Here is a 21,035-nt window from a genome sequence, read left to right as displayed (position 1 = left end):
TTCACTCGGTGTCTCTCGACTCCAGGATACAACTGCCTTCCTGCTCCGGAGCTGCCTCAGTTATAGGGCTGGTGCCCTTTGATGTCCGGACCCTCGCACTTGGAGGTCGGAGGGTCCGGGATGAAGGTGTCCAGACACCCAGCAGGGGGTGGAGCCAGTGCCTGGGGGAGCTGGGGGCGATCGGCACCTGGCGGGGGAGAGCCCTTGACACTTCGGTCTCCCATTGACCTGCCAAGTGGTCCGCTCACCTCCTGGGCGGATAGCGGTGCCGGGATGTCGGGGCCGGCCAGGCCCGGGGTTAGGGTCGAGGGGAGGCCATGCGGCCGCGTGGTGCAGGGCCCAAGATGGCGGCTTGACCCGGCCGGGAAAGCCGGTGGGGCTGGACCCCGTGATGAGTAGGGGTCCGAGGGCAGAGGGTCCGTCGGGAGACGGAGTACAGGTGCTTGTCGCGGGGATATGCCAGGTGGGCCGGAGTTCGGGCCTTGTCGAGCGGGAAGGGAGCGAGCCGTCTGTGAGGCCTGTCCAACAAGAATCATGGGTTAATCTGTTCTGCTTAATTGGTTGCAATGTCTGCATTTTAAAATATCTTATGGGGTTAAGGCACCTGCTGCAGAGATCTGTGTGCGCCAGCTAAATCTCAGGGAATAATACTAATGGTAAAATAATTCTGGAGGATAACATATTTTCAGGAGAGATCTGCGTTTTGCCTAGTCCTAGTTTTGAATCAAAATAGCATAGTGGGTTAATATGTCTCCTGCAAAGAAAATTATGTAACACGCAGATGACAGATTTTTATGTTATGTAAATGGGTAAGTGGGTAACTGCTTTTAAGACAGAGATCCTTTTGTAACTTGCAGTTCATAAATTGTAATCCTTCTAATATAACACAGTGAGGTATGAAGGACATGTGGCTCCTACACCTTGTAACCCTCATGTAACACATACTTTAGATTGATGTACACATATGATTTATTGTCAATGTATAAACTGTACTTATTATGTATAGGGCTCTGACACCTTGCACAGAGATGAGTAGTGCTAAAGTGCTATAAAAGAAATAACACAAAATAGTAGTATTTAAATTGTAATTTGTGTAACTCCTGGGCGACCAAAACATCTGACGTTCTTACAGTGTATGCATATTTCTTATATACAGGGACTGAACAAGGTCAAAAGCATTTTTCTCTCAAGTACCTGTGAACTGATAAGATGTGAGCCTTTGTTTCCCCTCCATTGAATATAGGTGTGAGGCTCCGGATAGCTCCCAGTTAGAATACTCCAATAAAAAGAGGACTAATGGCCACTTATCTTTGTCTTTTGTTATGGGCGAAGCTGGAATCTGATAAGCTGGAATCTGATAAGCCCCTTCGCCGCCTGCAGGCTGCTGCTCGGAACAAAAGCAGACAATGGTGCAGGTGCTGCTGAAAGTGTCCCGGTGTCAGAAAATGACAGCGGGATGAGTTCAGCATATTTCTGTTAATTCCTTGAGAAGTAGGAAAAGAACGTGGCACTCTGCTGAAATTGCCAGCTTTGTAGCAGGGTAGACGTCGTCTATCCTCTGAAAATAGTGGGTAGACTGCATCTACCCGCGTCTACCCTCAACTCGAGCCCTGACCATACAAATTATAACATTGGGTCACAACGAGGGGGAGGTCCAGCCATCATATATAATATTTTCATTACAATTTCCATCTTAACAGGAGACTTAATTACTTTGGCAGAGTCTTTATTCTTTAAGATTGCTATAGACCAGTGGTTCTTCTCCTTAGTCCGAAGACCAACTGGACTCCACAAGGCCTACTCAGGGGGACCGCGACTGGTTTACAAAATTAAATAACATTAAGGTTAAAAGTGTGTACAAATAAATAATCAAAGTGAAAATGTGATTTCTTTTCTATTTTTGATTATGAACTAAACAAAATATTTTAATATTTGAACACTTGTCTGGTGTATACTTGTTTTTATATTTTTATGTATTGTTATGAGGGTCAAATCACAGAAATTGATAGGCTGGAGTCCCTGGATGCCAATAATGACTCAGAAGTGGTCCCCGGATTACAGTAATGATTCAGCAGGGCCCACAGTACTGAAAAGGTTAAGAACTGCTGCTATAGATAACTCTGCTGTTTTGTCTGGACTCTTACTCTATCGACCACTAGGACAGACGACCCTCAATTGTTTGACATCCAAGTGGCAAAATTATCGAAGATAAACGGTCTACCATACAACCGATATTGAGGCTAAAGTGAATAAAAGTCCTATATGGTTAAAATCAGCACTAAACACGGTGGCCCCTTTGATTCTGCTGCCCTGGTGTACAGCGGCGCAAGCTGTGGTCAAGCAAAGCCGTGCAGAGCTTGAGATACAATAGCATTTAAATTACAGCCTAGTATCAGATGTGGAGGTGAGCGATGCTAGAAAAGACACGGCAATCGGTAAGACAACTGGCACAGACAGGTTCCCCATGGAGTTTTATAAGGCCTTTGTGGGTGATCTGGCACCAAAATTGGTGGAAATGTTTGTAGAGGCCTATGAAAAGGGTATATTCCCTGTAACAACAAGAGAGGCGCTGGTAGTGCCTCTGCCTAAGTCTGCATCGTAGGATGGGGCTCCCCTGAATTTCCGGCCCCTCTCCATTCTGAGGTCTAATTATAAGATTCTCAGTAAGCTATTAGCGTCCAGATTGTTACCCTATATGCAGGCTCCAATCCATGTGAATCAAATGGATTCATACCGACACGCAACACCTCTAAAATCTGCGAAGAATTTATTAAATTCTGTACGCCCATGATCTACCATCTGACTCTGCTGCAGTAATTGTGTCAGCGGGTCCTGAGAAGGCCTTTGACACAGTACACTGGGACTTCCTGGAATCCACTATGTATCAGATGGGCCTTGGTGCTATTTGGGTGAGATCGGTCAGACTCGAAGGCGCAACTAGAGCTAAATTTGGGGTGGGGGGGGCGCTAAGAAAACATTTTGGGGGGGATTCTTCCAGCAATAGGCAGAGTGGAGATGCGGGGGCTCGAAGAAGGGGTGAAAAACAACAAAGCCTCATTAAAAAGCAGATGGGTCTTTTAAAGACCTGTGAAGTACTCGGGCGCGGCTGTGTGTGTGCCCGGGAAGCTGTCTCAGCCCGGGCTGCCACACCCGACGGGGGGGCTGAAGCCCTTTGAGCCCAATGGGTGTTGCACGCCTGGTCAGACTGCTCTACACTCACACAATGGCTAGGGTTAAAACAGGGTTCACGATTTCGGAGGCCTATGAAGTATTTAGGGGAACAAGGTAGTGTTGTCACATCACCTCTCTTATTTGTTTTGCCTGTAGAGCCACTGGCAAAAAAGGTTTTGACTGGAGGGAATCGATAGGGGGATTAGACAGGATGGCTCTATGCATATTATTCCATATTTGCGGATGATCTGCCTATTTACCTTCGGGATGGTGCAACAGATATATCAGACTCTGCGACTTCTGGAGAAATTTGAGGAATGCTCAGGTCTCCGGGTAAATAGGAGCAAGATGTGCATGGCAGTTCAAGCTGGACTGTTCCCAAGAGGCACAGGGTCAAGACTGATTTGCATATAGCTGTGTATGAACCGGGGTGGCGAAGTGAGCTAAAGAATGATGATGGATTCAACCCAGATCTATGACTCGGGGTGAAAAGTTTCAGCACTACGTCCATCATCTCCTTGTGTTACCTTTGTTCGCCCTAAGTTGGCAGGGTAAGCCCAGACGTGGGACCCTTGCTCACTTTGCCACTGGATTCAAGCTAGCCTGGCTGATGAGGGGTGTTACCCCGAAACCGGTCCCAAGATGCTCGTTTCCGGTCCAGGGAAGACATGGCTTGACAGTTTGGGCTGGACTGTTATCAAGAGGCACAGGGTCAAGACTGATTTGCATATAGCTGTGTCTGAACTGAGGTGGCGAAGTGAGCTAAAGAAGGATGATGGATTCAACGCAGATCTGAGACTGGGGGTGAGTGTTTGAAGAGTTTCAGCACTCCGTCCATCATCTCCTTGTGTATGTTTTCGGAGGTCGCAGGTTTAGATTGCCCAGTTTCTTGTCCATCTGATATACTCTGGGCTCCGCAAACCCATATATATTTGGGTATCCAGATCTTACATGATTTGGAGGACCTCCATTAGGGTGATCTGAGGGTGGCCATTCGACAACTGAAGTCCTGTGTGTCATTTTGGCGTACACTCAAACTACCAACCATGGCTCATATTGACTTTCTAAATTGATCATAATTCCTAGACTTCTCAACGTTTTTGTAAATTTTCCAGTGAAAATTCCTGGGAATTAATGCACTCCTTCGTGACCTGATTTGGGATGGCGGGCGCCAGACAGTTGCATTGGCTACCTTCTGCCACAACAAATTGAGGGTGGCCTGGGAGTCCGGACTTTGAATTGCACTTTCTAGCAGCTCAGTTCCAGGGGATCACAAGATGGCTTGATGGAGTGGGCCTAGCGGATCTTGATCTGGTGCGCAACGAACACAACCAGGGACTCCTGTTGGCAAAACGTATGCCTGGAAATCCGGATTACACGTCCAAGTATCCTTTTGTCTACTGCCCTGAACTGCTGGCGATGTGGGCTGCGACGCACTGGTGCAGAGCCTGCTTAAGCCCCTAAACTCCCATTGGTGGGACTCTCTCATGGCAAGCTATTGTCTTTCTTTAGTTCAAGGCAGATGGACTCCTGGGCAAAGGTAGGGTTGGTGACCCTAGGAGACCGTTCCCAAACAAATGCTTTATTTCCCTTAGATGAACTGGTGGAACAGTCAGGCCTGCCAGTGGGACAATTGTTTATGAAGCCCTTACTTGTGCTATACTGGAATTGTGGGGGAGACGCGAGAGTAGAACCTCCAGTGCATGCAATCCTACAGTTAATTCTTACCCTGGGATCAGGATCTCATTTGGTCTCGTAGTTCTACAAGGCCTCAACGGACTCGTAACAAAACCTTTGGGCGCTTCCCGGGTTAATTAGTTTGCTGATATGAGGGGGGACATGACACACTGAATGAGGGATTGTATTGCATATCTACAGAAGGTTTCTCGCAACATACATCTGAGATACATTCAATTTATTTATATCCATAGGACATCTTACTCCTCACAGGATCCAGTCAATATATGGAGGGAAGTCAAGGGGTTGCCCTCATTGCACATCTTTTGGAGAAGAATTTGGACACATGACCTGTAAGTGTCCTGGGCTTGTAGGGTTCTGTAGGGAGGTCATTTTTCATCTTAACAAGACCCTGTCTTGATCACTCACTAATACACCTGTTTGTTTACTTGGTCTCTTCTGTAGGCCAGGCCCCAAGAAGGAGGGGAATAGATTTATGAACTTGGCCCTGGCTTTTGCCAGACGGCATGTAACCATGGCCTGGAAATCACCCTGGGGACCTAGTTTTGTGATATGGGCGTCTGATGTTAGTCGCTGCACACAGGCTACAGAAAGGGCACTTCAAAGGGAGGAAGCTAGGGGCATACATCACAGACCTATTGGAGGGGAGTGGTTGATGAATGGGAGCCCCCTGGGAACAGTTGTCATTGAGAAAGGGTAGGCTGGAGTCCCGGTGGGCAGCGCATAGATACTGCTGTAGATAGAATGGATTGTGTACCATTGCCCTCCCCCAGCTTCTCCGAACCCGCAGCAATTGATGTTGTCCTGACATCCTATAATAAGTATTTGTTGGACCTGGCCCTTTTGGCCGGATGGTCCCTAGGCTTTTCGCCTTCCACCTGTACTTTTTCTGACCTGTTGTTGGCTATTCTATGACTCTGGGCCCTTTACCACTGCTGTTCAGTGCTAAAGTGCAGATGCTCTCCCTATTTAAAATGTATATGTTGGTTGGATTCCATGATTGGCTTATTTGGTTTACTGTCAGACCCCAGTAAAGTGCACCAGGAGTGCCCAGGGCTTGTAAATACAAATGCTGCTGGTGGGCGTGCAGCACTGGTTGTGCCACCCACAGAAGCGGCCTAGTAAAATGTGTCTAGGGTCTGCCACTGCAGAACCTGCGTGCAGTCTGGTACTGTCATGCTGACTGGGTTAGTGCACCCACTTCCCAGTCCCTAAACCTTCCCTTAACTTCATATTAGTCACCCCTATGGTAGGCCCAAGGGCAGGGTGCATTGTAAGCATAAAGTAGGACAAGCCCTGATGTGTGTGGCATGTCCTAATAGTGAATTACTGCCATTTTCGTTTTTCACTATTGTAAGGCTACCTGTTCTCCATAGGCCAGAATGGGCTGTCAGAATTGTTACATTCAATGATCCTAACAGACCCAGGGAACATGGTAGAAATTCGAGTTTAGTATGCCTGAACTCAGAATAATAAAATACATATTTTAGTAAAGTTTATTTTAATATTCTGTGTTTGCAAATACCACTTTTAGAAAGTTGGTATTTGCTTGCCTGACCATTTCAGCCCGCCTCTGCTATGATGTGTATCTGCCTGTCTGGTTGTGTGAGTGACAGGGCTGGGGAAACCCAGAGGGGCAGGGCTAGGTAGCCTGGTGGTGAATAGGAAGATTGGCAGTCAGATGGGTGGGAGGAGTACACCTGGGCTCTGAATAGGGTTGTGCTCTGCTACCACAATGCTGGCGCCGCCTCCTGCGGAGCGGCTGATGTCTCTGCCCTGCACCCTGAATAGAAAGGCAGAGTCATGTCCACAGAGTGCTCAAGAACTGGTTTGGACTGGGCAAAGGCCCCTCTACCCCAGAAGAACAAAGGAATTAGGGGTATAAGTATTGGGACCCTGCTCCCAAGAAATTAGATCAGATCCTGCTGAAACAAGAAGAACCTCTGCCAGAAGAGAAGGAACTGGAAAAGCTGGAGGAGGAGTAACTGTCCCTGACCTGGGGGATTGGCCTGCAGTGGTTGCCTTGCTGCTGAAGGAGAGGAGAAAAGACTACAAAGACTTTTATTTCAACTTGTGCTTAAAGATCTCCAAGGGCTTGAACTGAGCTTGCCCCCTGAACGAAGTCCCAGGACCAGTGGACTTCATTCCCAGCTCCCCAAAGTCTTTTGGAAGTGCCTGCTGCTGTTGTTGGGCCTTCTGAGGGACTGCGTGTCGCAAGGAGCTGGAAGCGCGACGCAAGGGAGAGAAGCGTATCGCCGTCGGAGCTGTTGCCGTCGCATCTCGCAGAGAGTGTCGCCGCTGCAGCATCGCATCGAGCGGAAGCGTCTCGCATCGTCCGGAAGTGTCTCGCATCCACGGAGAAGCGTGCCGCCGTCGGAGCCGCGGTTGCCGCACCTCGCAGAAGGGGTGTCGCCGCTGCAGCATCGCATCGAGCGGAAGCGTCTCGCAACGTCGGAGAAGAGTGCCGCTGTCAAGGCCGCTGTCGTCGCATCTCGTCAAAGGTGACGCCGCTGTAGCTGACGCATCGAGTCGGGCCTTCTCGCAACCTCGGAGAAGCGTCACGCATCTGGAAGATCCCGTCTTTATTTCTTTTGCACCAAGAACTTCAACGCATCTGCTTCGCTGCAACACTTTCGTTGCCCTGCGTGTCGCATCTAAGGTACATTGGCTTAAAGTGTCGCATCTAAGAACTTAAGAGAAACTAAGCAACCTTTTACCAACTAAGCAACCGTATTGTGTATTTTTAATCGTTTAATGGTCTTGTGATAATCCTATATAATGAATCCTTATTTTCAATATACCTACCTGTGTGGTGTCCATTTGTAGTGTTGTCACTTGGTTACTGGATGTGTTCACAAATGCTTAACCTATAACGCTCTGAGATAAGCCTTGTCTGCTCGCGCCAAGCTACCTAGAGGGTGAGCAGGGGTTATTTTAGGAGTGTAACCCCTTACCCTGACTAGAGGAAAGGTTCCCTGCTTGTCACAAGTACCTACCTGTGCCAACCAGAGAACTCGGATTCTAACAGTATTGGATAAGAAAGAGCACAGGTAATGTTTATATTTTATTATGTATATTTTAAATGTGCATTAATATTATTGTATGGAATTTAGAGCTTCTGAAATAATCCCATCCCTGGCAGCAGTTTGTTTGCCTCTGCTGGTAGAGTGTGGACATATAATTGTAGATCTAAAAATCTTATTCAGCACTTATTTTGAACTGTATTACTAATAGCTGTAATCCCAGAAATCCCACTTGGAGTTTATTCTGTTCTGCATTGTAATATTTTTGAAAATGGCAATAAACAAAAGTGTTAAATAAATGACAGCCTGGAAGGAAAAAAGCTGCCTATCAAGCAGCTTTAAAACTATATAAAAAGAAAAATAGGTGAGTTCGCAATAGAGTATACATTGATGCTGCTAAACATTCTACATTGAAAGTCTTCACAATTTAAAAACAATCTGTGTAATGCTCATTTAGCTGCCTCCATTATCTTTTCTCAACCACTCTGTGATAACCTTTTCTTATACTTTGAATAAAAGATAGCAAAGCTTGCTATTCACTTTTTAGCTACAGATAAAGAAATTTAAAATTCTCTAGCATTCTGAATTATCTAACCTTTCAGCTCTGCTAATGTAGTTCAATCTACCTTTGACGAATCAACGAATGAACTGAAAGAAATTTAGCACAAACTAAATCTGGTTCCCCTCTGGATCCATGCCCTCCTCTCAGTCTTCAGTTAGCAGCATCAGAAGAAGCTCCTGCCCTCTCCAAGATATGCAATTCTTCTCTTGTCTTGGCCATAATTCCCATCAGTTGGAAGTAGGCACTTCCAATTCCACTCTTGATCCTATGGTGATGGGCAACTTTAGACCCATCTCTTTTCTCACACTGCCTGCTAAAATAATCAAGGTCAACTGACAACTATTGCAACATATTGATTTAACCAGCATTCTTGATCCCTCTCAAGCGGAATTCCAAGCTCTGCATAGTATGGAGTCCACTGTATTGTTCAGCTACTCAATAGAGAGCTTTAAAGGAGCGGCTTTGATCTTACTTGATGAGAATGCCTCTTTTCAGCTGCTTTTGACACTGTATCTCATCCCAAACTCTTAAAACAACTTGCACTGGACAGCATCCAAGGGAAAGTTGTAAATGGCTAACTTCATTTAGCCATCTCAGGACATAAGCTTTTCAGCTCGTTACCATTTAACTTCTCAACATCTCACATGTGGTATTCCCCAGTGCTCATATCTGAGACCTACATTATTTAATGCATATGTGTCACCCTTGGCCAAAAGTATTCGTTCTGTTGGTTTTCAACTGGTATCCTATGCAGATGATACCCACATCATCATCTCCTTTAGTGTGGACGACTACTCTGTGGCTGATAGCATTAAACGTTTCATGTCTGAAATCGCTATATGGATGTCAGCAAATTAAGGAGACAAAGCAGAGTTACTGGTTTTTGGTGGTTCCGTCTCTTTTTGGTTCTCTAGATGGTAGACTGCTGTTCGCTGATGATGCTTCAGCTCTAGAACTCCCATAGGACTTCAGAATAGCATTTTTAAGACTCTAAGGGCCTACACATTAACATCCAAAATGCAAAATATATGGCCACCTACCCGCACAAGTCCTTCAGTGGCGTATTGAGGTTCAGGGGGAATGTGCACTAATAAAAACATTCCAAGGTCGATTACTTGGGTATTAAATTTGATAATATTTTCTTGGAATCCCCATATCAAGAAGAACAGGGCCGTAGATTTCTTTAGAGCAGCCGCAATCTTTAAAATGCATAGAGGCACAATTACTAAATCTGCGTCCCAGGTTCTCGAGGTTTATAACGATTAGGCACAATCAGGTGCCCTGTGCGGTGCTGAAATCTGGGGAATAGAGGAGTTGCCGTTAAGGGAGAATTATTTTGACAGATTTTTCTTAATCGGTCACAGGGCACCCTTCTGTTGCCACTATTATTTTATGCTGACCTTAAGAAAATTGACCATCTTGCCACTCTTAGATCCTTACTGTTTTGGGTTATATTGTTGTCCACAGTTGAACTTTGCTTCCACAGGGATGTTTTACAAGAAATCTTGACGCTTCATACAACTGTTTCATTACTCTGGTTACGCCATGTTAAGCACTGGTTCTGTGCTTTGGGCTTGAAAGATATGTAGTCTGAGCCTTGGTCTTTAAACTTGGCACCAAGGGAATTGTGAAGACTTCATACTTAAATTTAGTTGTACCTCAGTGTCCTCAAAGCACCAAATCTGGCGGCTTATCTAATAAGTTCTTGATGTCTAAACCTTTTCATGTCTTTGAACTGTATTTGAATGAAATCCGCCCGAATCTGGCTAAAACCCTATTCAATTAGAAATAGGATTCCGAGTACCGATGATTATATATGTAAATGGAAAACTAATGCTGGTGTAAAGATTCCCTGAAGGTGTAAAATGTCTCAGGGCAATGCTACTGAAAATATAGAGCACGTTCTCATTTCTGTCCAGTGTACCAGCTTTCTAGAAGAAAATGGATTTGCCCTCTATGCCCGTCACTGGGTTTTAGGAACTACTTGCCGGCAGTTAGAGTTCTGAAGACGGATACTTAGACCCTGATACAGTTTTGTTTAAGCAAATTCTTACATTATGTATGATTGGAGAAGGTGTTTGGGGTTGCTTTTTAGAAATGTTTACATATTTTGCAATCTTAAAAAACATTTTTTATATTTTGAATTTTATGTCATATATTAAAATTGGTATTTTAAGCAGTGTATCTAATATTACTGAGTAGAATTTCAGTTTTTATTCCTTAAGGGGCTGTACCCCTAAATAAACATATTTGATTTTCTGCAATGGCTTAATATATCCATAAATTAGTTGGAGTAAAAGATTAAGTATCGTATAGAAAGAAGCGGCACAGGATTGCACAAAGATTCTATCACTTACAGATTATATGCCATGCTTTATACCCTGATGGCACAATATATAGATAACAAGGGCCCTCAATAGATTCCCCTAATATTTCAATATACTCTGTGAATACCTTAACGTTTATTGTATACTTGCCATTGTACACTTTCCAGAACCGTTCAACACATTATTTATGAGTGAAGTTGTAGTCTGGGGGAATGGTGGCACTGCTAGAGTAATGACATTTTAAGAGTAGATTGGTTGCTTCCTTGTGGTCGATAAAGTGGTGGTAGGTTTAGTAAAGTGATTGTTTAGCTTTGTCTGATATGACTCCTGACATGAGGAAGAAGGGGAAAAAAAGGAAAAGAAACAAGTACTGGAAAAGCCAATAGGTTTTGCCTATGCAAGATCCATTGGCTTTGTCAATGTGTTTTTTAGACATGCTGCACAGCAGCACGGGCTGATCTACAATATGGCGTAAAGTGTAAAGAAAAAAGCGACACTGCGCTGACCACAGCATAGTGCTGTTTTTTAAGCCATGTTGTACAGCAGCGCGCTTAGCTGTGCAATATTCCTAAAATACATAACAAAAAACCAAATAGCACTCACATCAAAAGATCAATTAGGCTTTTTAGAAAATATTTTTTTTTAGGAGCACAGCAGGGGGCAGGGAGAATTGTGGGGGGTTTTAACAACAAGCATTGGCTCAAGCAACATGAGGGAGGTGTGGGGAAGGTGGGAGGCACCAGGAAAACCAGAGAGGAAGGGGAGTGCAGGGGGGGGGGTCAAGCAACACAAAGGAAGTGTGAGGGAGGAGGGAAGTGGCAGCAACACAATGGAGGGTGGGGTGAGTACGGAGGCAAGCAACACAAGGGAGGTGTGGGGAGAAAGGCGGGAACAACAACAGAATGGTAAACGGGCAGGTTGTGTGGAGCAAGAGCACGGATGGTGGGAGGAGGGAGGAACTGGAGACAAATGCACTCGTATAGAGTGTATGCACACACATTTTTTTAAAGTAACAACACTGACCACAGACAGCAAATTGTACTTGGTCCATGCTCCACTGCATGGACAAACTCTTGAAGACCCAGCAAGAAGTAGGAGGCAATGACCAGTACGAAGCAAGAAAACCAATGAGAAGTCAAAGCTATCCAATGGTAAGTAGTGATACATAATGGACTGGTTCTAAGTCCAAATGAAAGAGTTTTTTTTTTGTTGACAAAAGTTTTTGCTGCCTGTGCATGCGTGCTGCAGGCAAAACCTAAAAAAGAAGAAAAGTTCAACTCTATGTATATTGACGTTATAAAGACATGGTGACACTGAGGCCCTGATTATGGTGTTGGTCAGAGTTACCCCCTATATGCAATCAAGCGGTTGGAATTGAAATCGTTGATGTCGGTGGGAAAGCCTCTGACCTGTGGTCAGAAGCCCACCGACCGACATCATAATCAGGCCCTTAATGTAATATTAACTGCTTAGCCATTGTGTATCCAAGGCTGGTGTTCTTCTACATGCATTCTGTGCTTAGCTAATAAAACTTGTTTTAAAAAAAACAAATAGGACAGTGGGCTTATCGTGTAAGGTAAACTTATGATCAATTCTATGTCCTTCTTTAAACTCTAGTATACTCTCTGACTTCAAGAACACGATTGCTGATTACAAATAATTTCTGTAAACCCTCATGTCTAATTGCCTCGGATACAAATATAAACTTTATCAGCATTCTCTCAATTATTACACCTACTGCTTACTATTTGCTGACATTACCCACCAACTTAATTATCCTACTTCTATTGGACCCATAATATCAAAAGTAACAGTCTTCCATGGCGTATTTGGGCACATCACTGGCAACTATGAGGAACATAAGAATATTTTTACATTTATCAGCGTCTCCACAGGCCACACAATCATGCCTAACCTTTTCAATGTTCAAACCCTCTCTCACACCCCAAACAAAATACTTTGCTCTAGTCAATTAGCTTGCTCTTATTTTTAAAACCGGTTTTGAGTATCAAGTAAAAAAAAATAGCAACATAAGAACCAAAAACAAGACTGTTAAATTGAACAACTCTTACTTGCAATATATGCTCCAGATCATTAAAAGCACATCTGCAATAACGCAGGGCTAAGACCAAATGCATCTTGCTCACGCTGCAACCAAGACAAAGCAGATTTCTTTCACATGTTATTGTCTACCCCGTCATTACACGATACTGGGACTCCATAGGTAAGGAGCTCACAGAGGTTCTGGGCTGGGAGGTCCCACATAAGCGGTACAATGTGCTCCTGGGAATCACAGATGGGCTGGACGGGACTAGATTCGACAATTTATTCCTGAACACAGCCATAATGGTGGCCAAGAGGGACATTGCTGCTAACTGGTTGAATCCTGCCTCACCTACCATAACTAAATGGCGAAGAGGGGTGGACTGGTGCGCAGCACAAGAGAGACCTATGTACGAAGCTAGGGGGTGCCCGGCGAAATATCATAAAGTCTGGGGCAAATGGTTGGAGTTTCTAGAATGATAATATCTCATTCGTGGGACTGTGAGCTATGTGGGAGACTTTATTCTGTCTTTCTCTTTGTTATTATGTATCCTTGATGCCTTTTCTGTATGGGTAACATGATGACGTCCTACAATTGCTGTAAGATGCTGCATTTGATAACTGCTGATTTTTCCCTGTTTAAAAAACCAATAAAGTTGATGGTCAAAAAAAGCACATATGTAAATCAATGTTGCACCTGAAATAAAGAGGAAGAGAAAGAAGTATCACAGGTAGTAGACCAAAGTAAAGTTGCATAATCTTCTCAAAAATTAGATAGATCTCTGACCCAACATAAATCACGAGCAAAGCTTTTTGTTTCTCCAATCCACATAGCAACCATCAGTGGACTACACCATTGTCCCATCTTGGCTCTATGCACATAAAATAGAAATGCAACCCATTTTGGGGCATTGTTGGGAATACACAATTATGTATTACCATTATTCTTTTTTACTGTATAGTGCTAAGTGAGGAAGCCAAGAACAGTATTACGACAGAATCTTCAGCATCCACCTGCGAGCAATACATCTGTATACAGTAGTCACTGCAAGCCCTACAAATGTTGGTTGTGTGAGTGTGAGGTCGTTGGGGGGTGGGGGGTAGAGCTTCAGCTATAGGGGCAAAAATGTAGGAGAAGCATCTGTTGCAAACATTAACCTTAATACCTTTCCCATTTCAACCAGCACCTTTTGCCATAGTGCAAAAAAGTAAGTGCAATTCATATACAGGGTGGAAAATATATGGCATGTGGAAGCCCACAAATTAAAAATGTGGCTCTATCATACTAACATAACTCCAGAATGACACTTTGAAATCCCTATCTCCCTGCTCAGCGTCCTATCAACAAACCAAGGTCAGCACAAAAAAAAGCCCAAACCTTTGGCTCCTTCACAGGCATCACAAAGCTTGAACTCATCTCTCATCCTATCAAGTCCACGTATGAAGCCAACACCCTTCTAAACCACATGAACACTTTTTTGGAAAACTATGTCAACATCCAAGTCCCAATAAAAACACAAAAGTGCATGATGAAGCCTCCAGTAACTGGATACTCTAAAGACCTTGCTCACAATACACACTCCAACAAGACGGACAGAAAAATATAGAAAAATAACAAAACTTCTGATGAGTTCATGATAATGAAGTCACTCAACGCAACATGCATGCATTTCATCACATCAGTCAAAGCAAAGTACTATACCAATACTAACAATGATGTCACCAACAGAAGCAGGATGCTTGTCAAGAGAATGAAGCACTGTATTAACCTCTCAACCCCCTGCCACAACCACCTATTCCTCATTCCACAAGCAACACATACCCAACACCAAGCTTCCTTCACCTTTTATGTCCACCCCATCTAGCAGAATCCCACAATGATCAGCCTTTAAAGTCCTAACTCCCAGATCTCCTAGACATACTCAACTCCCACTCAATACTTGCTATTAAAATTATATCTTACCCTCGTCCTTCAAAGCTCTCTCTGGGAACGCTTTTTCACATCTACTCATCCCAGTCAATACCTTCCTCTCTCAAGACATTGCACAAGAGGCTCTCAAGTCTGGTCAGATGTTCCCACTCCTAAAGAAACCTACATTAGGCCCTGATGATCTCACCAAATACCGGACCATCACTCACCTTAAAACAGAACAGCAAGATAATTGAAAAAGCAGTCTATGTTCAACTTCAAGATCATTATCAATGGCAACCATCTCCTGCACAGCTACCAGCCTGGTTTCAGGTCATGTTGCAGCATGGAGACCGCTACCTTGCACATCATAGACCATACCCTCTTCACTGCCGGTGAAGATGACCTCTGCCTCATGATATTGCTCAACCCCTCTTACCAACACCGTCTGGCTCACATGGGCACCTCTAGGTCCCAAAAGATCCTTAACGCCTGCAGAGTCCCCAGGGTTCCATTCTGTCTCTTTTCATTTACAACCTCTAGATGGAGCCGCTTGGGGATTCACTCGCAAATGACAATGCAAATATGAGGCTCAAACTTATTCAGGGACATGATGTTAGGGGTACTTACAGTAGTCAGGAAAATAGTGACCCTCATTTACCAAGCATTTTTCTATTTATGTTGTATTGTTACACACAGACCTTTTCCAGCACATCCCATCTCATTTCTTTACTAAACAATGTTTACAGTCTCCTATATGTGAGGCAAGCTTTCTGCTTCCACAGTGAATAGACAGACACACATCAATATATATAACTAAAACAATGACATTCTGTACATGTTATGCAAAAATACCCTTTACAATCTTTTCTTCCATGCGCTTATTTAACACCAAGGGTCATACTTTGGAGGAAAGATTTAGGCAAATACATTCAATGTCTCTCAGTTCCCCCTTTCAGCCTTAAACTGGACTCATATGTGCTGTTTAGTAGATGTCCTCAATATAGACGGACAGTTCCTCAGTCTCTCTCTTGGATTTAAAACGGACTTGAGAAGCAGCTAGACTTGTTCTGCCAAAAAAGACGTAGCAGCAAGTAGTGTAAAACTGCAGTCCAAGCTCCAGACCTTGAATGTGTGCAAAATGCTGCTATCCAAGACGCATCTATGATTCTGGAACGTTTCATCGTTGAAACCCTCTGAAGCTCATTGCTACAGCTCTGGAATCCTCCTCAAACGCCAGTTAGTCATTTTGACTAGCCGGCTTGTAATGTATTCTCCTTAGTGGTCTTTGGTTCACCTTTTTGCTAATGAACTGTTACTAAGAGAATTACCTACTTGATACTAACTTGCTTTGATCTCCATTATTCACCAGGGGCATGATTACAACTTTAGACGAGAAATTAATTCAACAGAGTTCATTGCGAGGTTGGTGAGGGCTGGAAATCTTCAGCTGAGAGGGTTTTGGGTAACCATCAAAACATCAATATTATAATTTAATTGACATAAAATACAGTCGTTAAATATATTAAACAATCCTTTCAGCACCCAGCAAATCACTGGTGCTTTTCAAAACACAACTGCCCTATTTCCCACTTCCAAACAGTAAATAAGAACAAACGAACAGAAGACACGAATGGGGGGGGGGGGGAGGGGGGGGGGGTTCAAGCGGGTGGTAACATGCAATATACTCCTAATCTTTCTATTTGTATTGTTATATTCTCATGAACAGCAGAAGCATAATACATTGTGCTGCCGTCCAAACAAACACCCCCTGCTACTCCTACTTGCTTCCAGATGTTACAGCCTATTGGGAAGAAATGAGTAGAGCACTGGACACATTTTCAGGACAATGATCCGCCGATCTGTTCTATCTACTTTTGGCTTCCACAATTATACAGAATGAAATACATTTTAATTAATCAAAATATGAATGTACCTTGTAAAAACACTGCATACGAAGTTAAGTTTTTAAAATAGACGTTTGCATTATCCTATCAATTTGAAGCTAACTACCATTCAGGAGCCGGCAGGTTTTAAAGCTGAATTGCTGTTCTGTAGAGGTCTTTGTTGAGACTACAGTACCTACATTCTGGCAGGAAGATAACTGCTACTATCCTAAATGACAGACAAGGTAGAAGGTCTATGGTTAAAGTGTTGCATATATCACATCTAAAGACGGTTTATGAAAAAGGCTATGTGATCACAGTATAAAGTGCATCATTTTCATAATGAAATGGAATTTGAATGCAGGGAAGGAGCACAGTCCCTCTGCTTATTCACGTTCCACCTCTTAACATACATACCTATCATGAAGCGTATACAGAGCTCTGTAATCACACTACTATTGCTCTATCCACTTCTTCCAGGACTATCTGAAATAATTTTTTTAAACCCCAACTGCATAAACTGGTGCAAAGCTTTGTTTTTTTCATGTACACCAAGGCAGCGTTAAGGGCAACATTACAATATAACAGAAAAGGCAGCAATCTTCTGCCCTGGCTCACATGATCAGTGTGTGCACCAGTGGCATAACGAAACTTGAGGGAGCCCCTCTGCTAAGTGCATGGAGGGGGCCCTCCACACTCCAGGCCCAGTCAGGAGCTCTCATGCCCACCTGTGCATAGTGCCGGAGGGGCCCCCCTGGAGCTCGGGAGGCCCCCTGTTACGCCACTGGTGTGCACCACGCTTGACAGTGGCTAGCACTATTTCATTGAGGCACAGATATACCCGCTGCTCCGCGAGCAGGTGCTGCCAGCCACCTGACAACTAAAGTTTTAAGGATCTCCTTGAAGAAGGAGTTTAATCATTCTAAACACACTGCTTGTGTATGCCCGTCTCCTTAATTACTGCTTTACCGTTTTGCCTAGTAGGGTAATGTAAACACCCTTTCACCAAAGACATTGTGGAATACTTAAAGCAGAACTCCAGTGGTACTACTTCACATACTACAAAATACAATTCACAAACCCAAGACCAGAGATTTCCACCTCTGCTTATCCTATCTTTTCTGTGCATAGTGCTGCACCCTGGTGGCTGAGATGATCACACACAAGTGTAGGATTTAGTAGAAAATTTGAGAGGGACAAGGGGGAGTGGTGGGATAATGGAAATTACCACAAAATGGGTGGGGGCTAGGGAAATTTAGGAAGGGGTTTAGGGATGGAAGTGCTGGTATAGAACACACGGCCATATGAGAGTATGGCAATCGCTAAATCACAAAATACACTTCAAATTCGACTACAGCCCGAATAGTGACAAAATAGAGTTAAACGTCCTAAATGTTCTCCAACCCAGACTTGGTGTAAGTCAAGCACCACACCTAGAAAGCCTCTGGTATGGAAATACACTTCCATTGAAAGCAATAGAGGTAGGCTAGAACACTATCACCCCATAAGGGTCAATTCTAAATTTTAATATTTTTAATGTAAAATAGATAAAAAATTGGAATAAATGAAATTACATTTTAACTTAGTTTAAAAAGTTTTAAAAAAATAATTAAAACCATAACATAACCAAGTTTGTTACAAATTAATGCAGTGAGGGTGGATTATTGTACTTTTAGAGAATTGTTCAAAAATAATATTTTAAAAATAAATTAAATTATTACCAAGTCAATTTTAGGAGGTAGTGGGTTCTATATTTTTCTTTAAGTGGTCCCAGGTTCACATTATTTGTTTAAAATGTATGTTCCATTTTTATTTTACATTCATTTAGATTTTTGTTTAAATAAAGATTAATAAACTTCCCTGTCTTTTGCAATAGGGGGATCTCAATTCCAGTGGAGGAGATCTCCATAAAAAGAAGAAAAGTTGCTAACAGGAACTTTCATACATAAATACAGTCACAGGAGACTCCCTTCACCCCTCAGAAGGGAGCGGAAACTGTTAAGTCTATACCTGGGAGTAAATCTTCACTCGGAAATGGTAAACATAAAAGAAGTACAGATTTACACCAAAGTGTAATTGTAGAGCTACACATGAGTGATCTACAAATATAAACGTATCTTTGTGAATCTGGCCTTAAATGAGCCTTCGAGGTAAAAAAGAAAAAAAAGCACCACCATGTTTAGAAGTACAAATGCAGATTTTGATGATACAGAATAAGTCAATCAGTGTTCTTTTAAAGCATGACTACTCACCCGTGAGGGTCTCAAGGCGCTGGGTGGGGGTGGAGGTGGGGTCTGCGGTTCAGGTGAAGAGCCAGTTCTTGAGGTCCTTCCTGAATTGCGGCAGTCATAGTGATTGCCTGGGATGCAGAGGCATGCTAATTGTTCACTTGCGGTCAATCCGCATAAGTGAGAATGATGCAGCAGGTGTACTTATAATAATAACAACTTAATTTTAGGTCTCTCATCCAAGACAGCACATGTGTTGTATCTCAGAGACTGTCCATTGCTTACCATCTGTTGGCTTCACTGTCACTCTCAATTGCTAGTTTCTCTTGGTCAGCTGCCATAGTCTTCCTTTCTCTTCCTCTTTGTTTGTTTGTCCCAAACATGAAGCATGGACACATTATTTGTGTCCTTTCACTGCTCAATTTTTAAGGTGCTACTTTTTTCTTTGTGTTTAAGCACTCCATGTCACCCTCCTGTACTACTCACCTCTCTGTAGTCCTCCAGCCAATCCTCTGCTGTCCATCTGATTACCACCAGTATCTTCCTGTCACCCTCTGTTCTGACTGCTTGCCCCTAGCACCTCCCTCCTACCCTTTGTTGTCCGTGCGTTTGCTCCCAGCCCCTCTCTCCAGCCCAATAATGTCCATCTGCTTGCCCCACCCATCCCGACAATCCTCCGTTGTATATGTTGAGACCCACTCACTCTCCCGCCATTGTCTGTGTTGCCACCCACATGCCCTCCCTCTGTTGTCTATGTTGCTGTACAAAATAGCTAAATAAACATTAACATTGTCAGTACCTCTTGTAGGAGACACTTATGGCTTTGCTAATGCTTGTTTTATATAGTGCTCCTTCTTAACATATTTCTGATTTGCAAGCTCTATAAATAAGAGGTTTTTCTATCACTCAATTTAATGGCAATCATTTTACAGACCTTCAGAAAAAATGAGGGCTGGAGTTACTCCCTTCCGGCATAATTGAAATATACAGATTTCGTGCAATTCCATAACTACTCTCGGGTGGACCAGTTGTCGCAAAACGTAATGTACAACCAAATGTCTGTATTTATTTTTTCACTGCAATGCAGAGTGTGAGTAGTTACAAAATAACAATCCATGCAGAAGAGTAGACTAGACAAATGTACAACAAGCATCTTCTGCCACTAGAGTCCAATCCGTAAGAGCTTAGCAATAGGTTGCCAGAATGCTACATGTATTAAGTCCATTGAAACACTGCTGTACACACACAAGGACGCAGTCTTAAAAAACAATGGCAAAACGCATCACAGGTGGAAATCGAAGACAGCCCAGGAATCCATAGGCGTTTTTCCATCTAAACCTACAAGTGAGATGCAGAGGTTGCCATAATGAATAGCTCACCTACACGTTGTGGAGGCAGTTTGGGGAGTTACTGGAGAGGCTGGCTGCGGGAAGTCAGTGGAAGAGAAGGATGGAGGTCAAAGTTAATGTCAACAACTGATGTATATAACAAATGGGTTTCCAGGCTAGTTAGACATCTACGGTGTACTACTGTAAGTAACTACCAGCCGATAGTAATTTTACTGTTTCTACCAATAGCTTGTGTGGCTATTAGCAGTTGGCAGACTGACGGACGGGCTTGCGATGCCGACATGCTACTGATATTAATTCTGCCAAACGCACTTTATTTTCCAATCCAAGACTCTTAGCTTCTGTCCTCTTGTGACTGAAGTTTATAATCAACGTTATCACCGTAGAGTCCTCCATTGCACGACACCCTGATAACGCGTTAAGTTGTGTCCTTTTGGGACACTTCCTCGGTACATGTTGTTCCTTTGCCCCAGGAGGACCCTTGGTAACTAAGCCCCTGTGCTGGGCAGACCTCTAAGCAGAAATCGGATTAAAAGGATTTGCAAGGCCTTCTGTTCCAACCAGAACATACTAGAGGAAAGCAAATGGCTTCTGTCAGTTGGAGACTGCCATGGGCTCACACACTGCAATTGCTAACATCCCACCCTTAAAGTACCTTCTTCTCTTACACTGGTAAATTATCGCAAAAGGGATAAGTCACTGAATTTCGCCAACTGATGTGGTAGCCACAGTTCCTACCGGCAGAAAAATCCAGTGTAGGTCCACAAGACAGGCATCCTCACAGGATTTTCAGGATATCAATGTAAAATACATTTACATACATTGAATGTAAATGAAGC

At 43.5% G+C, this 21,035-nt stretch overlaps 1 protein-coding gene across 1 annotated transcript in view; it reads right to left on the bottom strand.

Annotated features, from left to right (window-relative positions):
• JCAD (junctional cadherin 5 associated) overlaps positions 1–21,035 on the bottom strand; it is a 304,669-nt gene that overhangs the window by 281,950 nt on the left and 1,684 nt on the right. The gene's annotated exons all lie outside the window — the stretch shown is intronic.

This window comes from Triturus cristatus, chromosome 10, assembly GCF_964204655.1.
Source record: "Triturus cristatus chromosome 10, aTriCri1.1, whole genome shotgun sequence".
Classification (NCBI taxonomy): Eukaryota; Metazoa; Chordata; class Amphibia; order Caudata; family Salamandridae; genus Triturus; species Triturus cristatus.
The sequence above is the reverse complement of the archived record's forward strand: the minus strand, read 5'-3'. Positions and strand labels throughout refer to the sequence as shown.